General features: G+C 43.6%; 1 pseudogene; it reads right to left on the bottom strand.

Moving 5' to 3' along the window:
* Positions 1–459: 459 nt before the first annotated feature.
* LOC144273826 (olfactory receptor 4D2-like) lies at positions 460–1,407 on the bottom strand (annotated as a pseudogene).
* Between the last annotated feature and the right edge of the window lie 13,659 nt (positions 1,408–15,066).

The following is a 15,066-nucleotide window of genomic DNA, read 5'->3' as shown; positions in this document are numbered from 1 at the left end:
TCCTGGATCTCAGGTTCTGAAGGGCACCAGCCGTTGCCTATGTGCAGACAGCTGGGCAGCCTCACCTGCACTGAGGGCAAAAGTCACACACCCAATTCCCACCACCTAGACACAGGGAAACTGAGGTCCATACAGAATTAGTATAGGACAGTAAGACACATGCAACATAACAAGGTGGAAAAAAACCTCACTTCATCACAGCAACTACTGTACATTGATTTACACCAGCTGGAGATATGATCCATTTACTCCAATGGAGCTATGCTGATTTGCACCAACTGGCTCCACAGATTTCAGTGGAGATTATGGCCCTTGTTCCATAATTTATTGATGCACACAACATAGTAGTGTGCAGGATGTGATCTCTTTTGATAGGATACACAATTCATGTGGCATATTCATCCCCTCTCTGATATGTTAAGATCTAGTTTCTAATAGAAATGATCATTCAAAAATAAATTATGTTTTTAGTTTCCTGCATGAGAACAGGAATCTGCTCATCAGTTTCTTGATGGCCTTTTTCATCTCAGCATTTCTCAGCGTGTGGATCATTGAGTTCAGCACTGGAGTGATTACTGTGTCAATGACAGAAACCACTTTGTCCAGGGCAAACTTCTTGAAGGGCTGAGCATAGATGAAGATGGTGGGTATGAACATTAAATACACCACAGTAATCTGGGTTCCACAGGTGGACAAACACTTGCACTTCCCATCGGTGACATGCAACCTGATCTGGACTAAGATGATGATGTAGGAAATGAGCAAAATGATGAATACAGTTAGAAGGAGTACTCCACTATTGAAGACCATCTTCTGCTTGATCACATGGGTGTCAGTGCAGGCCAGTTTGATGACCTGTGGGACATCACAGTAAAAACTGTCCAGGACATTCAGCCCACAGAATGGTAGCTGGAGGAGCAGTCCAATCTGAACAGCAGAGTGAGCAAATCCAGCCAGCCACGTCAGTGCCACTATCCCCACACACACACTCCGGTTCATGATAATCAAGTATCTCAGTTATTTGTAGATGGCCACATACCAATCAACTACCATCCCTATAAGGAAAAATACCATTGCGACCCCTATGAAGTGGAAGAAGAAAATCTGGAGAAGGCAGGCATTGAACGAGATAGTTTTACACTGGGAGAGGAGACACAACAGTAATCTGGGAGTATTGACTGATGAGTCACTGACATCTAGGAAAGCCAGGTTGGCCTGGAGGAAGTACATAGAGGTGGAGAGCCGGCGGTCAGAGATCACCGTGGTGATGATGGTGAAATTTCCCAACCAAGTGGTCACATATACTATGAAGAAGGCAATGACAAAAAAATGCTGTAACTCAGGACTCTGGGTGAGTCCCAGGAGCACAAATTCAGCCATTGTAGTGGTGAGATTCTACTGGTCCATTTTGTGGACTTAAAATATATCTGCAATTAAACAGAAATAACAACAACAGTTATGGCCTTTTTGTAATTCTACCCACTTCTCCCTCTAAGGCAGTGGTTCCCAAACTTTAACAGCCTGTGAACCCCTTTCTCTAAATTCCGAGATCTCATGAACCCACTCCTAAAAATGAATATTTCCAGGGATTTAAGTTTAAATTTCCTCCGCACTCCCTGGGGCTCCTGCTGCTGGACCCCACAGTCAACTGTGGGGCTCCTGCTGCTGGACGCCACAGACAGCTGAGCTCCACTGAGCTCGGGCTGCAGGTCCCGCTGACCGCTGGAGCTAGGGCTGCCAGCCCCAACTGCCCAGCCCCAGTCTCCCTGGGGCTCGGGCTGCCAGCCCTGTGCGGAGTGCTGGGGTTTGGGCTGCCGGTTCCCCCGTTGATGGGGGCAGGGCTCGGGCTGCCAGCCCCAACTGTCTGGCCCTGCTCTCCCTGGGGCTTGGGCTGTCTGCCCTGCAACTGGGTCCCACCTGCTGCCTCCAATGCCCGGGGTCCTCTGGCCACCTTTACTGACATTTTTCTGGAAAACTCCCTGTAACGTTCTGCAAACCCCCAGGGGTTCACGAACCCCAGTTTGGGAACCACTGCTCTAAGGCTATGTGTACTCTACTATGGTAAGTTGACCTAAGTTATGCAACTCCAGCTACGTTAATAATGTAGCTGGAGTCAGCATAGCTGAGGTTGACACTCTCTCGTCGACTTACCTTACTCTTCTCTTTCAGGATTGAGTACTGGGGTTCACCGGAGAGCGATCTGTGGTCTGACAGGCTCTTCAGTAGACGGGCTAAATTGACCCCCTCCCCGTGCATTGATCCCCAGAGCGTTGATCTGGTGCAGTAGTGTAGACATAGCCTAAGTGACTGATATTACATTTTTGTTAAATCCATGTTAGCAAACAAATTGTGTTTGGAAATTTTCATATTTTTTCTCAATTAAACACTGTGTGCACAGCTGCATTCAGGAGAATCCTGACTCAGCAGACCCTCTTCACTCCTCCAGTGGTGAACTTGTCCTGGGAGTGACAGGGAGTGGTTTGCTCTACAAAAGTGTCCCTGTTCCTTACAGTGTCCATTCATCCATCCTCAACTTTGATGCTCTAGACCTCTCCATTTTTTTTCGATGTTTAGGTTTTGGATTTTCAGTCTTTTTTCCCCTCCTTTAAAAAAAAAATAAAATAAAATAATAAAACTCCCACTTTTCCACCCTAAAATTGTGAAAAGGAAAGTATGAAAAGTGGGAGAAAGTTTGACTTTCTCACAATTCACCATGCAAAAGTGTAAGAAGTGAAAATTTTGTATCCAAGTGAAATGAAAAGCTTCATTATATTTTGAAAATTTCTCATGAAAAAGCAAAAAGAAATAATTGAAAAAAAAACAATTTTCCCATTAAATATTTTGATTCCATCCAACCTTTTTTTCCTGTCATGACAGTCTTTTCAAAAGAAAATGTTGCTTTAAATTAAAGGAAAAAGTTAATTTTGATTGACATTTTCAGATGAAAAACCATTGGGTAAAAAAGCTCACAAACAGATTTTCCCATCTGCAGTCTGTGGACATGGCTTGCAAAAGGATGTCAATTGTCTCTAAAAACCTTGACCATAAAGGATGGCTTCAGCTTGGTCTGAGTAGTTGGAGAAGATGGCGTTGAAGGTAGAGCACTAGACTCTCAGGAGCTGGGTTCAGTCTCTGCTTTGCTACAGACAGCTTCTGTGACTACGGATAACTCTCACCTCCTCTCAGTCTTGGCTTTTCAAGGCAGAAGAAGATTAGGTGCCCACCTCCGCTGATCTTTGTTGGAAGTTGGATGCTTAAACTCCTCGGGTCCTTTGAAAATCCCTGTCTCTGCTCCTCCTCTCTTAATTGAGATTAGCAATAGTTCCCCTACATTGCAGGAGTCTGGGTAGGTTAATTCATTAAGGATTGTCAGACACATGGGTACCGTGATGATTGGGGCCGTGCAAGTAATTAGGTGGAGAACTTGGGTGGAAGGCAGTGGGGGAATGATCACTCCCTCATCTAGACTTCAGAGATTCCAGAGGCTGCTGCATTTCTTAGGCTGCTGTGGGAATTTGAGAGGGACATATACAAGGGTTGAACTCATAACCTCTCAATAGAAACACATCAGTGTCTACTGGCTGAGATAAAAGATCAGAGCCATTAATTCAAAGCCTGTAGCAGATGTGCTCTGTATGTGCTCTAGCCAGTAGAGAGGTGCCTCATTAGTTCAGCGTGGGCTACACCTTGATCTGTTGTGAAGTAAGTCACCTTTAAGCATTTTAGGATCTTCATGTAAATGGGAGGTGCTCTCAGCTCTCAGGGAGTTAGGTGCCCAACTCCATTGGAACAACTTACCAAGGTTGTGGTGGATTCTCCAACACTGACAGTTTGTAAATCAAGATAGATCTTATAGAAAAGAAGAGCTAGCTGTAGGAATTATTCTGGGGAAAATTCTCTGGCCTCTTCTGGTCCCAGAATGTGTGACTCCATGAACAATTCTGAAATGTGCTGACTGAGAAAATTCCAGACTAAAGTTATTCAAAAGCTTAAAAACATGAAAGATTCTAACTGAAAGAAGTCCACGGTGGAAATTTCACTCTGGTTTTATATGCAGATCTGGGCACTTCTCTGGTCCATTTTCCATCTCCAACCTGCCGCAGAAAAAATGCATTGCAGGTTTTAGCAACTTAGAGCCCTTGCCATGGAAGAAGACTAGTGACACAGAACTAATCATGCGACGGTCTCAGACAGTGATAGGCCTGTGGGCTGTTATCTTCCTAACTGACTTAGGCTCTTCTGAAATACCCAACAAATACCTGTAAACCCCTTTAGAATAGAAAAGGATCTATCATTTAAAAATGTAATCTCTGCAAGCACATCTCACCTTCCCTGTCAGCATGGTCTCTATGCATCTCCCCTTACAATAGTGATGCATATCCCTGGTGTTACCTCCCACAAGCTGCCATGTCTGTCATCCCAGAGTCAGCTGCCTACAAACTATTGCGTCTATGATCTCAAAGCTGATCTTTTCTCTCCTGACAGGCAGGGGAAAGAACCTGGATCCATAGAAAAACAGCCCCAGAACATCCACGTACATTATATCTGCCCCCTGTGCTAAGGCTGGAGTTAGGATCAAAGAATCTGTGAAATCAGTGGCCACAAACCCATCCTCTGAAGAACTGTAGGGATGGGCTGGTGCCTGTCTCTGGTGCAGATCTCAGAGGCAACAAGGCACAAAAGAGGTTTCTCTCACCAGAGACAGGGGTATATTAGGCCAAGGGAGGCTAAGCCTCCCCAAATGGGACGCAGCACACCTCCCTTTGGAGGAGCCCTGTCCTGCTGCCTTTGGAGTACTGCCACTGAACGAGTGCCTCTCCACCCCCTGGCCCTACCCATGCTGCTCCTCTTCCCGCCTCTGCTCTGCCTCTTCCCATTCCTGCGCCTCCCCTTCCCCCAAGACCCCCCCACCGCCACCTGCTGCTCGTGCCTCTCTGACCCAGACGCTAATTAGATGCCGGCCTTGAAGTCCATGAGGGATGAACAGAGCAATGGGTCGCATATGGCCAAATAGCGATCGTAAGACATAGCTGATAAGAGGAAACACTCTAGCTACTGAGAACCCCCAAAAAATATAATTGCGTGAAACAGGAGCTAACAGAAACAGTGTTATCCCCTGTCAGGAAATACTTCAGCATCTGGGGTGTAATGAAGGATATGTAGCAAACATCTAAGCAGGACAAATTCCCCAGGAAGAAATACATGGGGGTGTGAAGGTGATGGTCAACTACAGCGAAAGCTACTATCTGGCAATTCATGGCCACGATGGAAAGGTAGATGATGAGAAACACTGGGAAGAGCAGGATCTGTAGCTCATGGATGCTTTCAAATCTCATCAGGGTGAAGATGCTCAGGCAGTTACCCGTTCAGCGTGCTGGCCTTGTTAACAACTTTCTTAGGTACCTAACTGCCCCTGCGTTGTATAAGCACCCTGAGCGCCTGACTCAGAACTCTAGATTCCGCCAGGCTGCGGGGTGCCTAAAGTTGGCCATTGCAGCACTGAGCCCCCTTTGTAAATCTAGCCCTTAGGGCTTAGGCATTGGAACAGCTTCCACAGAAAAGATTGATGGAACCCACATCAGAATATCCCATAGCTCAGTGGTTGCGTCACTTACATAGGAGATAGAAGATCACTAGTCAAATTACTTCACCCTTTCAGGTGGAATGGGGGAATTGAACTGGGGGACTCTCACATCCATGGGGAGTACTCTGGCTACAACCAAATAGTGCTCTGGCTCGCTTTCTCCATACACACCCTCTATCAATCAATAAGGCATATTAGAGCTGCCTAACATGTGAATATTCAATTCCTATGAATTTGGTTGAAAAATGGTGAAAAAATGTTAATGCAAAATATTCTTGAATTTTTCCAAAGTGTCTGAAAATTTGAATTTTCACAAAAGTTTGAATGGCTGGTTGAAAAAAAAAACAGTTAGAATTAACCAGTCTGGATTCAGATCTGTAAAGACATACCTAAACCAGATATGGTTTAGACACAGCCTGCATCAGCATTTCTGGCAGGAAGGGGCAGAGAAAATGTGCTGATTTTCTCTTATTTTTGCTGTAAAAGAAATCTGGAGAGTGACTTTGACCAAGGAATGTGCATTGCTTTCCATACCCCAAATTACAGAATTTCCATTCATCTGGCCTAGGAAAGATGTCAAATCTTTCCCTTGTGTTCTCCTTTGAGATGATGATTGATGATGATTTGAGTGTCTAGAAGCTCCAGCAGGGATGAAGGACCGCTTGTGTTAGGCTCTAGAAAAAACACATAGTGAGACAATCCCAGCCTCCAAAGACTTTGTAGTCTCCGGCTCTGATTGTCAAAGGAGACTAAAAGTGTTCACTGGCATTGAGTGCCCAACTCCCTTAGGCTCTATTAAAATCCAGACTAAATAGACAAGAGAGAAATTCACTGCTGTGCACAGGACCAGCACAAGGCCTTTGTTATACTTAAATCTCCCTTAAATCCTCAAATTAGAGGTTGGGTGGGACTGAAGTGATTTTCAGTTAATTTCACCCTGAGGCTGCAATGTACAAAGATGCGTAGGGGATTTGGACACCCAATTCCATTAGGCAGCTTTCAAAATTTCTGATTTCTCTTTTATGTTCTCCAGTCCTTGCCAATTAGGTTGGACTTATGTGATGCATGTGAAATGGCCATCATCTTAGCCAACCCACTGGGGTTTGAAACTGAGACCCACAGAGCTAAAAAGTTTAAACTATTACAAGTTGCTCTAAAGTGCCAAGTCTGCTTAGCTATGACAGTAACCGACTCATATCCTCTGAAGATCAGGTACACACACTGACCATTGGGTTACAAAGACCTTTTGCTGGCCCTCTGAATTTTACCCTAAATCATCATCATCATCAGGATGTATTTAGGAGACTTGCTGCCTTTGCAAAAGCGTCCAGGTGCTTAACACCTATTAAAATTTAGGTGTCCCTAGATGATTTGAAAAATCCCACTAGGTGCCTAAATACCTTTAAAAGTTCCAAAAGGAATTATTTTGGGGCAGTTCTCTGTTGGGCTCAACGGGTATGGATCAATGGCTCCATGTCTAGTTGACAGCCGGTATCTAGCGGAGTGCCCCAAGGGTCGGTTCTGGGGCCGGTTTTGTTCAATATCTTCATAAATGATCTGGAGGATGGTGTGGATTGCACCCTCAGCAAATTTGCAGATGACACTAAACTGGGAGGAGTGGTAGATACGCTGGAGGGTAAGGATAGAATACAGAGGGACCTAGACAAATTGGAGGATTGGGCCAAAAGAAATCTGATGAGGTTCACCAAGGACAAGTACAGAGTCCTGCACTTAGGACGGAAGAATCCAAGGCACCGCTACAGACTACGGACCGAATGGCGAGGCAGCAGTTATGCAGAAAAGGACCTAGGGGTTACAGTGGACGAGAAGCTGGATATGAGTCAACAGTGTGCCCTTGTTGCCAAGAAGGCCAAGGGCATTTTGGGGTGTATAAGAAGGAGCATTGCCAGCAGATGGAGGGACGTGATCGTTCCCCTCTATTCAACACTGGTGAGGCCTCATCTGGAGTACTGTGTCCAGTTTTGGGCCCCACACTACAAGAAGGATGTGGAGAAATTGGAGAGAGTCCAGCGAAGGGCAACAAAAATGATTAGGGGTCTGGAACACATGACTTATGAGGAGAGGCTGAGGGAACTGGGATTGTTTAGTCTATGGAAGAGAAGAATGAGGGGGGATTTGATAGCTGCTTTTAACTACCTGAAAGGTGGATCCAAAGAGGATGGATCTAGACTATCCTCAGTGATAGCAGATGACAGGACAAGGAGTAATGGTCTCAAGTTGCAGTGGGGGAGATTTATGTTGGATATTAGGAAAAACTTTTTCACTACGAGGGTGGTAAAACACTGGAATTTGTTACCTAGGGAGGTGGTGGAATCCCTTTCCTTAGAAGTTTTTAAGGTCAGGCTTGACAAAGCCCTGGCTGGGATGATTTAGTTGGGATTGGTCCTGCTCTGGGCAGGGGCTTGGACTAGGTGGCCTCCAGAGGTCCCTTCCAACTCTGTTATTCTATGATTCATTGTTTCTGTCCTGTGTTATGCTGGAGGTCAGACTATATGGTGACAATGGTATCTGTGGAAATTCTGGCCCCTAAAATCTAAGTGATGTGAAGATGGCAAACATATAAGGGAAGAATAATGTAACAGTGAGATATTTGTGAACACATTAAAATTATACAGGTGATACTACATTTTGCTTCTATTTTATAATCTCCCTTGATTCTCATTTATTTCATTTAGCTAGATGCTCAGTAGAGGAAGAGGAAACCAAACATCCATCACCACTTTCACACTGATGGGATCTAAGAACCCCTATGAGATGCAGATCCTACTCTTCCTGGTGTTTCTCATCATCTACCTTTCCACCTTAGTTGTCGTTCATCACCACCTTCACACGCCTGTGGTCCTGGGAAATTTGTTCTGCTTGGAGACCTGTTAAACATCCTCCATCATACCCCAGATGCTGATGTATTGCCCGACTGAGAATAATAATATTTTCTGTCAGAGCCTATATCACAGAATAATATTTCCTTGGGTACTTGGCAACTACAGAGCGTTTCCTGTAGGGAACCCATTGCACTGTGCACCTCTCATAGACTTCAAGGCCTGTACCCATTTAGCAGTTGGCTCCAGGCTTAGCAGCTCCATGATTAGTGTATAAATCTCCTCATCAACATCTTGTGCCTCCATTTTTCTGGTCCCAGTGAAAGTAGCCATTTCTTCTGTGATTTGACACCCATGATAAAATTCTCCTGCACAGGTTATTTTGTCCTGGGATAACAAGGACAAAATCCGTGTCTTAAATACAAAATGGATATCAGCCTTAAGGATGGGCCTGCAACCCTGGCCTCCATATACGTAGATATCATTTCATTTATCTTAATTTTAAGGCCTGATTCCCTAGTAATCTCTAGCAGCTTTCAGCTTCTCCTGCAAAATGAAAAGGAGCAAGAGCAAACTGTCCAATTAAACTGGGATTACTTAGATAGTACAATCTTTGCAGCAGGGACTGGCTTTTTGTTCTCTGTTTGTACAGCACCTAGCACAATGGTGTGCCAAGGTACTAGGATAGTAAGAATAATAGTAATAGTGATATGGCTGAATAGCACTGCCTGAGGAGTCGGAAGCACTTACTCTGAATCTGTTTCTTTATTTGTAGTTCACTGACCTGTTCAGTTTTCTGTGTTACTGCTTAACAGAAACATAATAACAATTCAATTTGTAGGTAGATGTGGGATTTGCAAACGTGCTTAAATATTATCAAAGACACAGAGATAGGTCTGCACTGAGTGCTTCTGAAACCCTACACTAAAATGGGGGATTTTACTCTTAGGGTTGAAAAGCAAGAGATGTTGGGGAGGATTCCCCAAAGTGCCTAAGGCTACGTCTATGCAGCAAAGTAAACTCACAGCTGCCCCGTGCCAGCTGACTCAAGATCATGGGGCTTGGGCTGCGGAGCTGTTTCATTGCGGTGTAGACTCGAGGAACGTGGGCTCTAGGACCCTGTGATGTGGGAGGGCCCAGAGCTCGGGCTGCAGCCCAAACCTGAATGGCTTCACAGCAATGAAACCTCCCCTCAGCCCAAGTCAGCGGTACAGGCCAGACAGGGTTTTTCTTTGCTGTGTAGACACATCCCTAAGTGTTTAAGTGCGCAGTTTCAATGGACTTTGATTGGGACGTACATTCCTAAGTCACTCAGACGCTTTGGAAAATCAGTTATTGTTCACATCAGGAGTGTTGACATTGTTCCATCAATTTTTCTTTTCAAGAAAATAGGTTTTCAGTAAAATGAACATTTGTGTCGGCTTTCCTCAAACATTCTAATTTTTTTTTTTGTCAGAAATAGACAACCTCCAAATAATAATAATAATAATAAATCAGATACAAAGAAACAAACATACAAAATCAGTTTTCAGCTGCTAAGTGTTTAGTTTCCATCCCAAAATTGTTAGTCCTCCACAATCTTCAGCCCAAACATTATGGTTTGTGGTTGCAGAAAAACAGAACTTTTTTAGTTTTTCAACAAAAAAAGTTATTCACAATTGCTGCAAAAAAACACTGACTTTTGACCAGCTGTAAGTCACCTTTTTTGTATTGTGCTTAAAAACAACCCCCCATGAGAAAAAAATCCCATTTCCCAACCTCTTTTTCCATGCATCTGTGTTATGTTCACAGTCAGATAAAAACATAAAACAGTCTTGCTTGAAGGTTGCAATGTAACATTACTATATTTCATAGAATTCAGACCCATACGACACAAAAACTGAGAGACAAAGCAGGCTGCTCCCTCAAACAAAAAGGCTTAACTCTAGGCTGGGAGGCTGCAGAATGACTCACAACAACCAGAGCATATGTTTCCGTACAGAGCTCCACATCTGCAAGCAGGACCAGAAAAACCCCTTACACTCAGAATGATAGCTTGTAATTTTAACACAGTTTTCAATACACTACACTCTGGATAAGGATGAATTTCTTTGTGACAAACTTTCAGGCCAACAGGGAGAGGTGGCTGATCTAGGAAGAGAAACGAAGATTCATGATTCTCATACCTATGTCTTAACCACAGGACACACAACCTTTGATGGATAACCCATTCAGCGTGTATTTCTGACCTGCCAGATGTTCTGTGGCAGAAGATGACAATTAGAGCTCAGTGAACCAAAGATTTTTCATTTCTCTGGCAGTTATGGAAAACAAAAGCCTTACCACCAAGCTATGAAGTCATTCTCACTTGCTTGTCCTAGCCCAATGACTAGTCAGTGTCATTCAAGAGGAGAATGAATAGTGTGGCAAAATACCTTGTTTGCCTCAGTAGGCTCAGTCCTTCTTAGCCTTGGAAACTCAGGTTTGGGGCAAGATGAATCCTTATAGGTGGCACAGGGTCCTGCTACTCCTCTCCTCAGTCAGTCCCTTGCAGCCTCCCTACTGGAAAGGTCTGGTGTCTTGCTGCAAACAGCCTACTGGCAGCTTCCTCGCTCCTCTCACTCTTCCCTCCTTCCACCCAGGGGAGGGTTTAAAAAGGTCCCAAGTAGTTGGAGTCAGCTGAACCTAATTGGTACCCTAGCAACCCCTTTTCCAGCTGAACCTTATTGCCCCCTGGTTATCTCTCCTCAGGGGATATCTTTTCATCCCCTAGTACTAGTTACTACCCCCCTTTTGTAGCTGTTTGTCCTGGGTTTACCACAATAGACATTGAGCTTGAAAGCGAGTCCAAGGATGACTCTGTAGCCTGGTAGTTAAGATGCACATTTTAGCTACAAAGAGATCAAGGTTCAACTCCCTGTTTCAATGATTATTTAATTATTTATACCAAACGGAACCACTTTAACAGGAGCAAGAGAGAGTGAACTCCTGCAGAGAGTATTCCAGTGCGGGAGACTGAAGACTCCAGCTCCGCATCAGGCAGGGGGGATATTGAACGTGGGTGTTCCACACACACACATACACACTCCACATGAGTGCTCTAACCATCAGGTTAAATGTTATAACAGGCCGGGTTGCTGCCCAGCATCTAAGTCCTGAAAGATCTGGATTGATATTTGCTGAAAGTATTCAGTTAATTTGAGTTAAATTCATGAATCACTTCGAGCTGACCAAATCAACTCTCCATCCAAACAAAGCCTGATACATGAGGCCACAAACTGTACATACCCCTGTCTATGAACCCCACATGGCCCTGCATCAGGGGACAGCAGGAGGGTGGGATGAGTGGTCAGGATAGCAATGGACACCTAACCAGTTTCAAGGAGAGCAGGGGAATCATGATATTTTTTGGCAAAACACATGGCCCAAAAATTGGGAGGAAGAACAAAAATACCAGGGAGTCTCAGTGAGATTTTATTCTTTAATTCATTTTTGTCAAACTTGGGTGGTAAATATTTTTAGGTGTATAGCGTATTGCTGTCTGTGATGAGGGAGGCCCGTGTGACACTATCTAGGCTGAGATTTGAAAAGTTTTCTAGTGATTTTGGTCTCATTTCCTATTCATTTTAATTCATTCCTTTCTTTTTATTTAGGTGGGGGAGGAAAGTCAGGTCTTATGAGCAGTTCAGGGACATTCCCAAATCCTAAGAGGATGAATTCCACAATGGGCATTTGATTTCTTACTTCTGCTTTCTCCATAATATGTACCTAGAAACAGAAAATCATTAAATATTGATGGAGTACACGCCGTCAGGTTGTGCTGTCGGTTACACTGGCAGAAACCTGGAGCAGGTAACCTCGTGCCACTGCATCTCTCCACTGGAAAAGTGACGTTGTCAATAAACAGAGGAAGACTCCTATCCTTAAGAGGTTGGCACTTAAAATTAAAAAGGTAAGAGAGGTAAACTAAGGGCTGGGGGAAAGCCGACAGGTGCAGAGGAGCACATGGTTTGGACAGAGACATCTCTTAGGGGAGAGTCTATTAATGGAGACTCTCTATGTCCTAGTAAGGAGGAAAGGATGGAAGATGGTAAAATACAGGTAGGATCTGATGAGAAAGAGTCAAATGTAAAAAGGCACATTCAATTACATCATGTAATGGCAGACAGCTAAAAAGTGACAAGATTTTAAAGTGCTTATATACCAATGCTAGAAGAAAGACTGTGAGATGCTCAGAGAGATTAGAGGGAAAATTAAAATAAAAACTCAATAATAATGGGGGATTTCAATTATTCTGATATTGACTGGTAAATATCACCTCAGGACGGGACGCAGAGATAAAGTTCCTTGTCACCTTAAATGACTGCTTCTTGGAGCAGCTAGTCCTGGATCCCACAAGAGGAGAGGCAATTCTTCATTTAGTCCTAAGTGGAGCACAGGATCTGGTCCAAAAAGTGAATATAGCTGAACCTCTTGATAATTGTGACCATAATATAATGAAATTTAACATCCCCGTGGCAGGGAAAACATCACAGCAGCCCAACGCTTTAGCAGTGAATTTCATAAAAGGGGAACGACACAAAAATGAGGAGGTTCAGTTAAACAGAAATTAAAAGGTACAGCACCAAAAGTGACATCCCTGCAAGCTGCATGGAAACTTTTTAAAGGCACCATAATAGAGGCTCAAATTGAATGTATACCCCAAATTAAAAAATATAGTAAGAGAAAGAAAAAGGTGCCACCGTGGCTAAACAACAAAGTAAAAGAAGCAGTGAGAGGCAAAATAGCATCCTTTAATAAATGGAAGCTAAATCCTAGAGAGAAAAGAGAAAGGAGCATAAACTCTGGCAAATGAAGTGTACAGATATAATTAGGAAGGAAAAAAAGAATTTGAAAAACTGCTAGCCAAAGACTCAAAAAGTAATAGAAAAAATATGTTTTAAATACATCAGAAGCAGGAAACCTGCTCAACAAACTGTAGGGCTACTGGATGATCGAGATACTAAAGGACCACTCAAGGATGATAAGGACATTGCAGAGAAACTAAATGATTTTTTTCAATTGGTCTTCACAGCTGAGGTTGTGAGGGAGATTCCCAAACCATTCCTTTTAGGCGACAAATCTGAGGAACTGTTCCAGATTGAGGTGTCATTAGAGGAGGTTTTGGAACAAATTGATAAAGAGAAATTGCAGAACTACTAACTGTAGTCTGTAACCTATCATTTAAATAAGTCTCTGTGCCAGATGACTGGAGGATAGCTAGTTTGACACCAATTCTTAAAAAGGGATCCAGAGGTGATCCAGGCAATTAGAAGCCTGACTTCAGTACCAGGACAACTAGTTGAAGCTATTGTTAAGAACAAAATTGTCAGACACATAAATTAACGTAATTTTCTGAGAAAGAGTCAACACCGTTTTTGTAAAGGGAAATCATGCCTCACTAATCTACTAGAATTCTTTCAGGGGGTCAACAACTGTGAGGACAGTGCATATAGTGTACTTAAATTTTCAGAAAGCCTTTGATAAGGTCCCTGACTGAAGGCTCTTAAGCAAAGTAAGCTGTCATGGGATAATAGGGAAGGTCCTCTCATGGATTAGTAACGGGTTAAAAGATAGGAAACAAACGGTAGGAATATATGGTAAGTTTTCAGAATAGAGAGAGGTAAATAGTGGTGTCCCCCAGGGTTCTGTACTGGAACCAGTCCTATTCAACATATTCATAAATGATCTGGAAAAAGAGGTAAACAGTGAGGTGGCAAAATTTGCAGTTGATACGAAACTACTCAAAATAGTTAAGTGACAGGCAGACGGCGAAGAGTTACAAAAGGCTCTCCCAGAACTGGGTGACTGGGAAACAAAATGGTGGATGAAATTCAATGTTGATAAGTGCAAAGTAATGCACATTGGGAAACATAATCCCAACTATATATACTAAATGACGGGGTCTAAATTAGCAGTTTCCACTCAAGAAAGACATCTTGGAGTCACTGTGGATAGTTCTCTGAAAACATCCACTCAATGTGCAGTGGCAGTCAAAAAAGGTAACAGAAAGTTGGGAATCATTAAGAAAGGAATAGATAATAAGACAGAAAATATCATACAGCATCTATATAAATGCAGGGTATGCCCACATCTTGAATAAGGATGGGAGAGGCTGAGGGAACTGGGACACATGACTATATAGTGCCTTGCATAATGACAGGTTTCAGAGTAGCCCCTTGCAAGCGGCTCCTGGCACTCTGCTGTTTGCTGTGCAGAGCAGGGGGGGCAAGGGGAGTGCTGATGTCAGGGTGTCCCCCTCCCTCACTCCCCCCTGCCCATGTACCCCATCTCCGCAGGGCAGGAGCGGTGGGACAGGAGAGCTTCTGGTAGCGGAGAGCTTCTGGTAGCTGCTTCAGTCTCAGCTTTCTATGGTGTACCCATTATCTCCTTGGTCTGAAGAGATGCATTTCAAGCACCAAAGGGCATGAAAGCATCTGCTAGGCCTGTACTAGGGCAGAACAGACATATGTCTTGTCCTGTCTGGGTCATTCCAGTACACACCTGTGAAAATAACTCCCTAGCTGTCACTATGCTAAAATTATCATCTATCCTGATCTGGGCAACTATACAATATACTTCAGTCAAAGCTGATTTTTGATAATGCAGGCTTTTATGGGATAC

The sequence above is a fragment of the Eretmochelys imbricata genome, chromosome 13 (genome assembly GCF_965152235.1).
Source record: "Eretmochelys imbricata isolate rEreImb1 chromosome 13, rEreImb1.hap1, whole genome shotgun sequence".
Classification (NCBI taxonomy): domain Eukaryota; kingdom Metazoa; phylum Chordata; order Testudines; family Cheloniidae; genus Eretmochelys; species Eretmochelys imbricata.
Note: the sequence above shows the minus strand (reverse complement) of the source record. Positions and strands in the feature narration are given on the sequence as shown.